Here is a 10,894-nt window from a genome sequence, read left to right as displayed (position 1 = left end):
TTCCAAGCTCTTTCTATGAAGCCAACATTACCCTAATCCCAAAACCTGATAAAGACACCATAGAGAAAGAGAATTACAGGCCAATATCCCTGATGAACATAGATGCTAAAATCCTCAACAAAATTCTAGCAAACCGGATCCAGCATTACATTAGAAAGATCATACACCATGACCAAGTAGGATTTATTCCAGGAATGCAAGGCTAGTACAATATCCACAAATCAATAAACATGACACATTACATAAACAAGTTGAGAGACAAAAATCACATAATCATATAGATTGATGCAGAAAAGGCATTTGACAAAGTCCAATGCACTTTCTTGATAAAAACTCTCAGCAAAGTGGGAATAGAGAGATCATACCTCAACATAATAAAAGCCTTATATGACATACCTACAGCCAACATCATACTCAATGGGAAAAAACTAAAACCATTTCCCTTAAGAACAGGAACAAGACAGGGATGCCCACTTTCACCACTCCTGTTAGACATAGTACAGGAAGTGCTAGCCAAAGCGATCAGACAAGAAGAAGAAATAAAAGGCATCCAAATTGGAAAAGAAGAAGTAAAATTGTCATTATTCACAGATGACATGATACTGTACTTAGAAAACCCTAAAGACTCCATCAAAAAATATTAGACCTAATAAATGAATTTGGCAACGTAGCAGTATACAAAATTAATGCCAACAAATCTATGGCATTTTTATATGACAATAGTGAACTTACAGAAAGAGAAATTAAAAAAAAAATCCCATTTACCATTGCACCAAAAAAATTAAGAAACCTAGGAATAAACTTAACTACTCAGAAAACTACAGGACATTGAAAAAAGAGATAGAGGAAGACATAAACAGATGGAAGAACATACCATGTTCATGGATTGGTAGAATCAACATCATCAAAATGTCCATACTACCCAAAACAATCTATAGATTCAATGCACTCCCCATTAAAATACCAATAGCATATTTCACAGATCTAGAAATAACTTTCCAAAAATTCATCTGGGATAAAAAAAATAAAACAAAACAAAAAAAAACACACAAAAAACTCCGAATAGCTACTGTGATCCTGAGAAAGAACAAAGTAGAAAGGATCTCAATACCAGATATCAAGCTGTATTACAAAGCCACTGTTCTCAAAACTGCCTGGAACTGGCACAAGAACAGACATGTAGACCAATGGAATAGAATAGAGAACCCAGAAATTGACCCAAACTACTATGTTCAATTAATATTTGACAAAGGAGGCAACAACATACAAAGGAGTCAAGACAGTCTCTTCAATAAATGGTGCTGTGAAATTTGGTCAGACACATGCAAAAAAAATGAAACTAGACCACCAACTTACACCATACACAAAAATAAACTCAAAATGGATAAAGGACTTAAACGTAAGATGGGAAACCATAAAAATATTAGAGAAATCCACAGGTAGCAAAATCTCAGATATATGCAGAAGGAATTTCTTCACTGACAAAGCTCCTAGGCCCTAGGGCAATGGAAACTAAAGAGAAAATAAACAAATGGGACTATATCAAAATAAAAGGCTCCTGCACAGCAAAAGAAACCATCAACAAAACAAGAAAACCCACTGCATGGGAGAACATAGTTGCCAATGATATCTCTTATAAAGGTTTAATCTCCAACATTTATAGGTAACTCATACAAATTAACAAAAGATAAACAACCCAATCAAAAAATGGGCAATGGACCTAAATAGACACTTTTTGAAAGAGGACATACATAAGGCTGAGAGACATATGAAAACATGCTCAAAGTCACTAATCATCCGAGAGATGTAAATAAAAATGACAATGAGGTACCATCTTACACCTGTCAGAATGGCTATCATAAACATATCTACAAATGACAAATTTTGTCGAGGATGCGGAGGAAAAGGAACCCTCGTTCACTGCTGGTGGGAATGCAAACTGGTGCAGCCACTGTGGAAAACAGTATGGAGTTTCCTCAAAAAACTAAAAATGGAACTTCCATTTGACCTAGTGATCCCACTTCTAGGAATATATCCCAAGGAACCAGAAACACCAATCAGAAAGGATATATGCATCCCTATGTTCATAGCAGCACAATTTACAATAGCTAAGATTTGGAATCAGCCTAAGTGCCCATCAGCAGATGAATGGATTAAAAAACTTTGGCACATCTACACAGTGGAATACTATGCTGCTGTAAAAAGGAAGGAACTCCTACCATTTGCAACAGCATGGATGGAGCTGGAGAGCATTATGCTAAGTGAAATAAGTCAGTCAGAGAAAGATAAATATCACATGATCTCACTCATTTGTGGATTAGAATGAACATAATCCAATGAACAAAAACAGATGTAGAGACAGAGAAGCATGGATCAGATGCTCAAACCCCAGAGGGAAGGTAGGGGAGGGTGGCGGGGAGGGGGAGAGATCAACCAAAGGACTTGCATGCATGCATATAAGCATAAGCGATGGATGTGGACAACAGGGGGTGAGGGTGAGGGCAGGACTGGGGGGGATGAGAGGACATTGGAGGGATAAGGACACATTTGTAATATCTTAATCAATAAAGGGGGAAAACGGAAAAAGAAACCAAGTATTATTTAAAAGTATTAAGTGACTCACAGAGTGGTGACATATTTTAAAGAAGTTCATCTTAATCCAGGATATCTGCTGCCCCATTTTCATAACACCTGACATTTATGTCTTAGTTTAAGATTTTTCCAAAGCTGTGGGGTTGACCCCAAATCTTAGCTAGCAGTTGTTCATTCCCCAGTGGCTCACTGAGGCAGTAAGAGCCTAAACACAGATCATTTTTTCTCTATGACTTTCCATAGGAGACTCACTGTTTCAGGGAATTCTCCCTTCAAAGGTAACTCTCCCTCACAACAGCTGGGTCCCATGACAAAAACTCAGACTTCTTACCGCCATACTTGAGTACATTTAAAGCTGGGATGAAAGACTGCAGGAGGAGCTAGTTTTTAAGATAACCCAGTTGTGGACATTTCTCCTTAACAAGTATCACATGTCCCAGCCCCTCAACTTTTATATAAACCAGCCAAAGTTGTAATGAATTGCTTGTGGGGGTTTTTTTACCCTCAAAAGCCACAAGTTTCCTTCTTTAATGAGTCAGCAGAGGTGTGTGACTCTGTAACTCCTGATTGCAAGAGGGACCTTAGGAATAGTTTTTGTAGAGGGATGGACCTGAAGCTGACCACCACATTGACTAGTTCCAACATCCAAAGGAGCTTTAGCAATAATCAGACCCATTCCAACAGCTGTCTTTGAGCTCACTTCTTGGTGTGGCCTGTGAGCATCTACTCAATTTTTTCTTATTTACAGGCAAGAGTGAAAAACCATTTATTGTGTAGCAGTTGTCTGTAAAATTTAGTTAACCTATTTACTACATAGTCCCATGGACTTCCCCCATGTGGGGAACCGGCACGGCCATGGCATACTCATGCCAGCTCAGCCTGGTTCAGTGACCCTGAGTGGGGGTGGTGAAAGGATTGAGAAAAGACAGAATGGGAACAAAAGCTGCGTCTCGGTGGGACCCTGCTCCCTGATGAGGAGACAGAACCAGCGCCCACAAGCCGTGTCTTTATTTTATAGCAGATGCCACGAGGCAAAGTAGGGGCGTGATCAAGATGTTTACAACATTCTCATTGGTTTCAACCCTACTCAACTACATGCACCTGAACTCTATCACACAGGCACGTGGGGCCACGTGTTCGGACCATAGGTTCCAGCTTACACTATAGCTGTTGGCTATAATTGTGCTGGGAAGGCTCTGTCCTCCAGCTGGGACTTGGACATGGCAATGAGAGGACTGTGCCCTCTCCTCAGTCCAAGGCTTGAACCTGTCCAAAACACTGTAGCCACTCCCCATACCCCCAAATCTTGATCATTGGCCCCAAATTCTTATCCTTCCTAGCACAGAAACACATGTTTCTATTATTTTTTTAAACTGTCAAAAACTGTGAAGGATCTGAGACGATCTACTTGAAAACTAACAAGTTAGCATCTTATGGTTTCATGACTGCTGGCAGAAAGCATGAAACCTCTGAATCAGAGGCAAAGAGGAGTTTATTACACATAAAAATAGTAGTAGCAGAAAAGTAGCATTCCCCAAGCTCTAAAGCAGTGGGTGGCACTATAGGGGAGGAATCCCAAACAGAAATGGGTGAATTTTTTAATAATGGTTGATGAGCCTATTCAACCTTTGTTCTGAAAAACATTACTTTTATTATACTAGACAATAAACAAACCTGTTTTTTGCTGTCTGTGGAGATACTATTCTATCTTGCAAGGCTATTTACTATACAAAATCCTTGAAAGACAACCTGGAATAAAAAGCCTTTGGCTCATAAGATGTGGAATGGGGAGACTCATGGAGAATTGCTGCCAATATGCATTTGCCTCCTTCTTTTAAATAGTAATTACTAACTTTCTTTAAGAGGACATACATTTTCACATACTATATCTTTTGTCATTACAAAAATTGCTAATATATCAGTTCCTGCCTAATAATGGTTATTAGGCAGGCACTGATATACACGTTTTTACCTGTATTAGCTCACTAACCCTCACATCCCTATGAGGTATTGTTATTCTTACCCCATTTTGCAGATGAGCACTCTAAGATCCGGAGACTAAACTAAGTGTCCCAGTTCACAGCTAAAGATGTTAAGACCAGCACCTGGGGGATTATCATCCCCCCAAATTCTGACTTGAGAGTCCATGCTCTTGGCCTCCAGACTGGGGCCACAGGAAGGTCACATGCACTTATTGCTGATTCAGCAACACATGAAGCCCTCAGCATTGGGCTGGACACATGGTGGTCTCTTCAGGCATGAAGATTGATATTAGGTTTTCCTTTGCACTCTTACATTCAGTTTAGAAATAAAGAAATTGAGACTCAGAATATAGGTGGGATGATCAATCACTCTCAGATAATAAATGTTGAGAACTTGGTTTTATAGTCAAAATGTTAATTATTCTAAAATTATGAAAAATTGATATCCACTGGACATTTCAACATATTCCTGGACTCAGAAAAAACTTGGAGATGAAAATAAATATCAATGACTAGATATTTTTCCAAAAATATATTTTTATTAATTTTAGAGAGAGAGGAAGGGATAAGGAGAGAGAGAGAGAGAGAGAGAGAGAGATAGAGAAACATTGATGTGAGAGAAATATTTGTCCACTGTCTCCTGCATCCCCCTTACTGGTATCAAACCTTCAACTGAATATGTGCCCTGACCAGGAATCAACCAGCAACCTTTTGGTGCACAGGATGACACTCAAGCAACTGAGCCACACTAACCAGGGCTTGCTTGCTTGCTTTCTTTCTTTCTTTTTTTCTTTCTTTCTTTCTTTCTTTCTTTCTTTCTTTCTTTCTTCCTTCTTTTAATATAAATATGTTTTTATTTATTTTAGAGGGATGAAGGGAGAGGGAGAGAGAAGGGACTACATAAATTTAATGGCATAATTACTCTAATATTTATGAAAACAAAGTAATATAATTTAATGTAGTTTCTTAAACATATCTTAAGCTGGAAACACATTTGCATATAGCATTCAGTATCATAATAAGTACTGCTTACTGTTTTAGATCTAGACTTGGCCATATGCACTTTGTTTTGAATATTAACAAACTTGGGAAAATTAATTTGTATTCTAACCATATCTACTGAAGATATGTGTGACCCCTTCAATATGTAAGTTCATCATAACTATAATGGCTTTATTTTATTATGAAGGTTTATAGTATCCCAAATAATTATGATTGGAAGTAGTTAAAATAATTTTAATATAGAGAGAAAAAAAGCAATTGTACATAAAGGCAGTGATGGTTAATTTTTACCTTATAATAAATTGATGAGTCAAAACAGAACATTAAAAAAGCATATAATGAAGTTTTAGGATATGAAAAATGTAACCACTGGGTTCTCTTCGCTCATTTCTTGGTAATTTCATTTCTCTTTTCATTAGACTTCAAGAGAAATCCTGCCCCACTGTCTGACCTGATCCTTCTTAAACTCTTACAACTAACTTTTGCCCTACAGCTAAAATGGTTGCTCACTGCTTCAGAAAGTTTGACATAAAGAAACCCTTAGACTTCATGCTTCAGGACAGAGCATTGCAACAGAGTCAATCATTACATTAACAACCGATAATACTGCAACCTAAAGTAGAAGAGCCTTTGGTAATAATTAGGTTTTTTAAGAGAAGCACAAACTCTTAAGTGCCCATGTAACCTAGGGCTTGCTGACTAATTAAGTGGCCCATTACATAAAGAGTTAGCGATTTTCTGTAATTACTTGCTATTTAGACTTTATAGCTAGATTATTTAGAATCCTAATTCTAATTGTCTGTTTAAACTTAGATAATTTAAATCTCTGAACCCTAATTGTCCCATCTCTTACCTGGGAACACCTTGATGGTGGAAGGCATGAGGGAGATGCTATATGAATATTGCTTATTTGAGCCCTTATTAAAGTAAAAGTGATAAATGGTAGCAAGTATTTAGTGTAGTAACTGGAGTCCTATGATAGTCTGAGTATTGCATTCAATGTTAAGAATATATAGATGAATAAAACACAATTTCTAAACTAGAGGGACACTGACTTCACTTGGGCAGCCACAAGAGGCAAAAGATGTCTATATAATACACTAAGTACAGAGGCATACCAAAATAAATAGCTTGGCATATCAGGTGGTTCATCTGGCAAAGTGGAATCTACCCTAAACTGAGGTTATAACTACACTAGTCAAACAAATAGGTGATGTGGTCTGATACTGTGAGCATACACAATTGTGTGAAAACATAGTATATTGCATAGAGCAGTGGTCAGCAAACTGCTGCTCGCGAGCCACATGCGACTCTTTGGCCCCTTGAGGGTGGCTCTTCCACAAAATACCTACTTCTGTGCATGGGCCACGAAGTTTCAATCGCACTGTACATGTGCGCCCGCACACGGTATTTTGTGGAAGAGCCACCCTTAAGGGGCCAAAGAGTAGCATGTGGCTCGCAAGCCGCAGTTTGCTGACCACTGGCAGAGAGCATATTCCCTGGCCTTTCTACATGTGGAATATTTTAAATATGAAAACCAATTTAAAAATGTGGAGACAATTGCTTATGTTTAACTTCAATTTTGAAATGAAATTTCTGATTTTTTTTAAAGAGGATAAGAGTATAAACAGTGAACTATGAAAGTGTATGGTTTTTATGAATTACAGCACTTGTATAGAGTGGAATTGATAAATGAATGATAGATAGGTGAAAAAACAGTGAGCATTACATACCATTGAGAGGAACCAATATTTATTCTGTATAATAGTGTTTGTTAAAGATTGGCCAGAAAACCACGTAGGCTCCCCTCTGCCCATAGACTCAGAACCCTTGGGAGCATGAACTAAGAAACTGCTACTGTAATTAAATCCCCAGTGCAAATCCTCAATTAAACAGACAGAATGGTGCAACTTCAGCTGTAAGTAAGCTAGTGCCATTGACTAAACAGTTAGCATTTTTGATTGATGACTTTAGCAGTTACTAGAGAAACAATTTGAGGAGGACAAATTCGAAGGCAAATAGAAAATTTAAGAGGCCATTTATTCATTCATACACCCCCTCACCCCCTGCCCCCATCCTTCCAAAACCCAGTTAGATGATGGGTATACACCATAGGGAAAAAAGCAGGTAAGTTCTTTGAACTCTTGGTTCCTAAAAAATTTCCAGAAAATCAGATAAGCAACAAATAATTCAGAGTATTTTTAAAACAGAAGTTCAAGGTAACCTAAGCAAGACTGGTGAATCAAGGAAGACTAGAAAGAAGTGACATTTGTACTTAGACCAAATAAGTAGAAATCATGTGGGTGTAGAAAATAAGCAGAAAGCCTGAAAGGAGAATAGAGCTGAGTTTTTAAAGTGGAGAAAACATAATCATTGAAAGCCCTAAGGCATGAGAGAACATGTTCCTTTAGAGTAATTCACTCTTGTTCATTTTAGGTCAAAGGAATTCTTTAATAGTACAATATAATCATATAAATCCTCTTAAGAATTTAAGAATTTTTGTCATTTTATGTGGTACACTATAAATTATAGAGAAGCCTATTTTTAATTAGTTTGTATTGTGGATATGTTTTAATAAAACCTTTTACAGCAATACAAATACACTATCTTTATGCATATTTTAGATAAGCAACTTGGAACCATTTAGCAACAATAAAAGCATATTGTTTACTTTAAAAATTATTTAAGATAAATATATGAATTATATATTGTACTTTGATTATTTTTGGAAGGAAGATGTAGGCGTGGGGATACATTAAAATGTAGACTAAAATATAATTATATTTTATGGTACCTAATATAGATAAAATGTTTTCATAAGCAATTGCTTGTATTTTTTACGTATTTTTGGTTAAAATAAATGAGTGTTTATCTTAATAATGTTCAGATTTTGCCTCTAAATAATGAGATAGTAGAGAGAATATTATTATTATTTAAAACCACAAATAGCATATTAACACCTCATGTATAATGTATAAAATATATGAATATGATCACTATCCTGACCAGGGACTGGGATCAAGCCTGAAACCCAGAATCAAACCCGAGACCCTTCAGTCTGTAGGCCAATGCTCTATCCATTGAGCCAAACTGGCTAGGGCAGCACTAGTTTTAAAAGTTGAGACATCTTGACATGATGTACATGATTTTAATAATATGAAGGCAACATATAGATATAATGATAGTCATACTATTGTCTATTTCCAGAATTATCAATTACATTATAATTCAGTGTCATTGTTGCTTATTATTTCTATCTTCAACCAAGTTCAATATGGAAATAAATTAAATACATTATAAAAGAAAGCATTAAAATAAATTGATATAAAAAAGTGACACAGATAATAAAACAATTCAAATTAATTGTTGGTCGAGTCATTAGGAAGTTTATCTGCAGTCAACAAACCCTTATATAATAGGGATTCATTTAGTACTCACTCAGATTTCATACCATTGTATTTTAAAGTGGAAATTTATTTTATTATTGAAACAAAGTAAAGTAGATATAATTTTCACCCTTGGAAACATGATCTTAATGATACATGTTTGCAAATATCCAGGTGTGGAGAAAATCACATATTCAGAAACACTGGAATATGGAGAATGGAATGCAATCCATTGAAGTAGAGAAAAAGAGGAGAGGAGAGGAGAAGTTGATTGGGATATGTTGAGGAGATAGATATTTTAAAAGCTTTCAGAAGAAAATTTTAACGATACTAATCATTTTGTTTTCTGTAAGGATCATGAAAATATATAAGGCTACTAACCTGTAATTGACATGATCTAATAATTAGTATATTCATTAAGGCAATTTAAATAAAAACACAAAAATAAATATGGTAGCTAAGAGTGAATAGAAGAAACTTGCAAAAAATCCAAATAAAATTTGATGAAAGATGACTTTTATGTTGGTGTGGAAATAAAGAGAATTAAACAGATCAAAGAAAAGTTTAGAATAAAGAGTCTCTGCAATTGTTCAAGTATGAAAGAGAAAGGAATTCCAGACTTTTGGGTTGATCAACAAGTTAGATGTTAGTGGTGTTTTTTGAAAAAAGGAATATTGAATGAGAATAAGAAACATGAAGAGGATTACTAATATTCTTTGGGTGGTCATGCTTATTGTTATTTTTGTCTTGTTATGTGATATACTTGAAAATATATAAGTGCTGATGGGAAGGAGTGGGTTCAGAAGGAGACACTGAAGTGGTAAGAAAAGGAAATAAATTTTGCTATAAAACATATTGGTTTTATTGCATAAGAATATAACACTGAGATACGTCACCTACAATATCAATAAAATAAAAAAATATGATGAGGACATATCATTCACTGATAATTCCATGGAGATTGTAACATATTGGTACTCTCTCCAAATAGATTTTATTTTATATAAGTGGTAAAAGGTGAAGGAAGAGAAGCATATACTGGAGATTTAGAATTGTGGAGAACATTTTCAAAATTCATGGTGGTGAATATGAGACTAGAATTGAATTGTTGGGAGCCCCACAAGTTTCATGACCAATAATTTATTTTTGTACCACACTGCTCAATTGTGTGATTTTCTCAGGAACACTCAGAAGTTAAGCTGTAGTCCTGGGAAAAGGTGGAATTCTTGAATGCCAGGAAGCTAGGATTTACTAAAATGGTTTGACCACAGAACAGAGACAAGCTGTTGACAAAAGTGATTCAGATGGGGAAAAATTAACAAGGCAGTAATCATTAAAAAAAATGATGAAGATCTGTAGTTTCTGCCACATGTATTACACTTGAGAATTATCCTGAAAATGTTATCATGTAATTGACAGAATGAGTCAATGAGTATGTGTGTGTAAATATGTGTGTGTATATGCACAGACTTGTGTATTATATGATCCCATGGCTTAATTAAGAGGAAGCAAAATAAATTCTACTCAAAACTTCTTTCTTGGATGGCTCAAAATATAGGAAATAGGGGAGAAACCCCAACTCTCTTAAGGTTGGGTTATGAGTTAATTTTTGAACTTGTGAAGATGTTTTAGGTGTCAGTGGATGCATCACTCATGGTCCTACTAGAAGACAGAAACCACACCATATTTTGAACAGGGAAAGTTTAATATAAATAACTATTATTTACCCTAGGGCAGTGGTCGGCAAACTCACTAGTCAACAGAGCCACATATCAACAGTACAACAATTGAAATTTCTTTTGAGAGCCAAATTTTTTAAACTTAAACTATATAGGTAGGTACATTTTATTAACTTAATTAGGGTGCTCCTAAGCTGGTCTTTGCTAAAAAACATCCTCAATCTGATTGAGGTACGTTCGCTGAGGTCGACTC

Source organism: Myotis yumanensis, unplaced genomic scaffold (assembly GCF_028538775.1).
Source record: "Myotis yumanensis isolate MYYU_CA2020_CCGP unplaced genomic scaffold, mMyoYum1.0.hap1 SCAF_4, whole genome shotgun sequence".
Classification (NCBI taxonomy): domain Eukaryota; kingdom Metazoa; phylum Chordata; class Mammalia; order Chiroptera; family Vespertilionidae; genus Myotis; species Myotis yumanensis.
The sequence above is the reverse complement of the archived record's forward strand: the minus strand, read 5'-3'. Positions refer to the sequence as shown.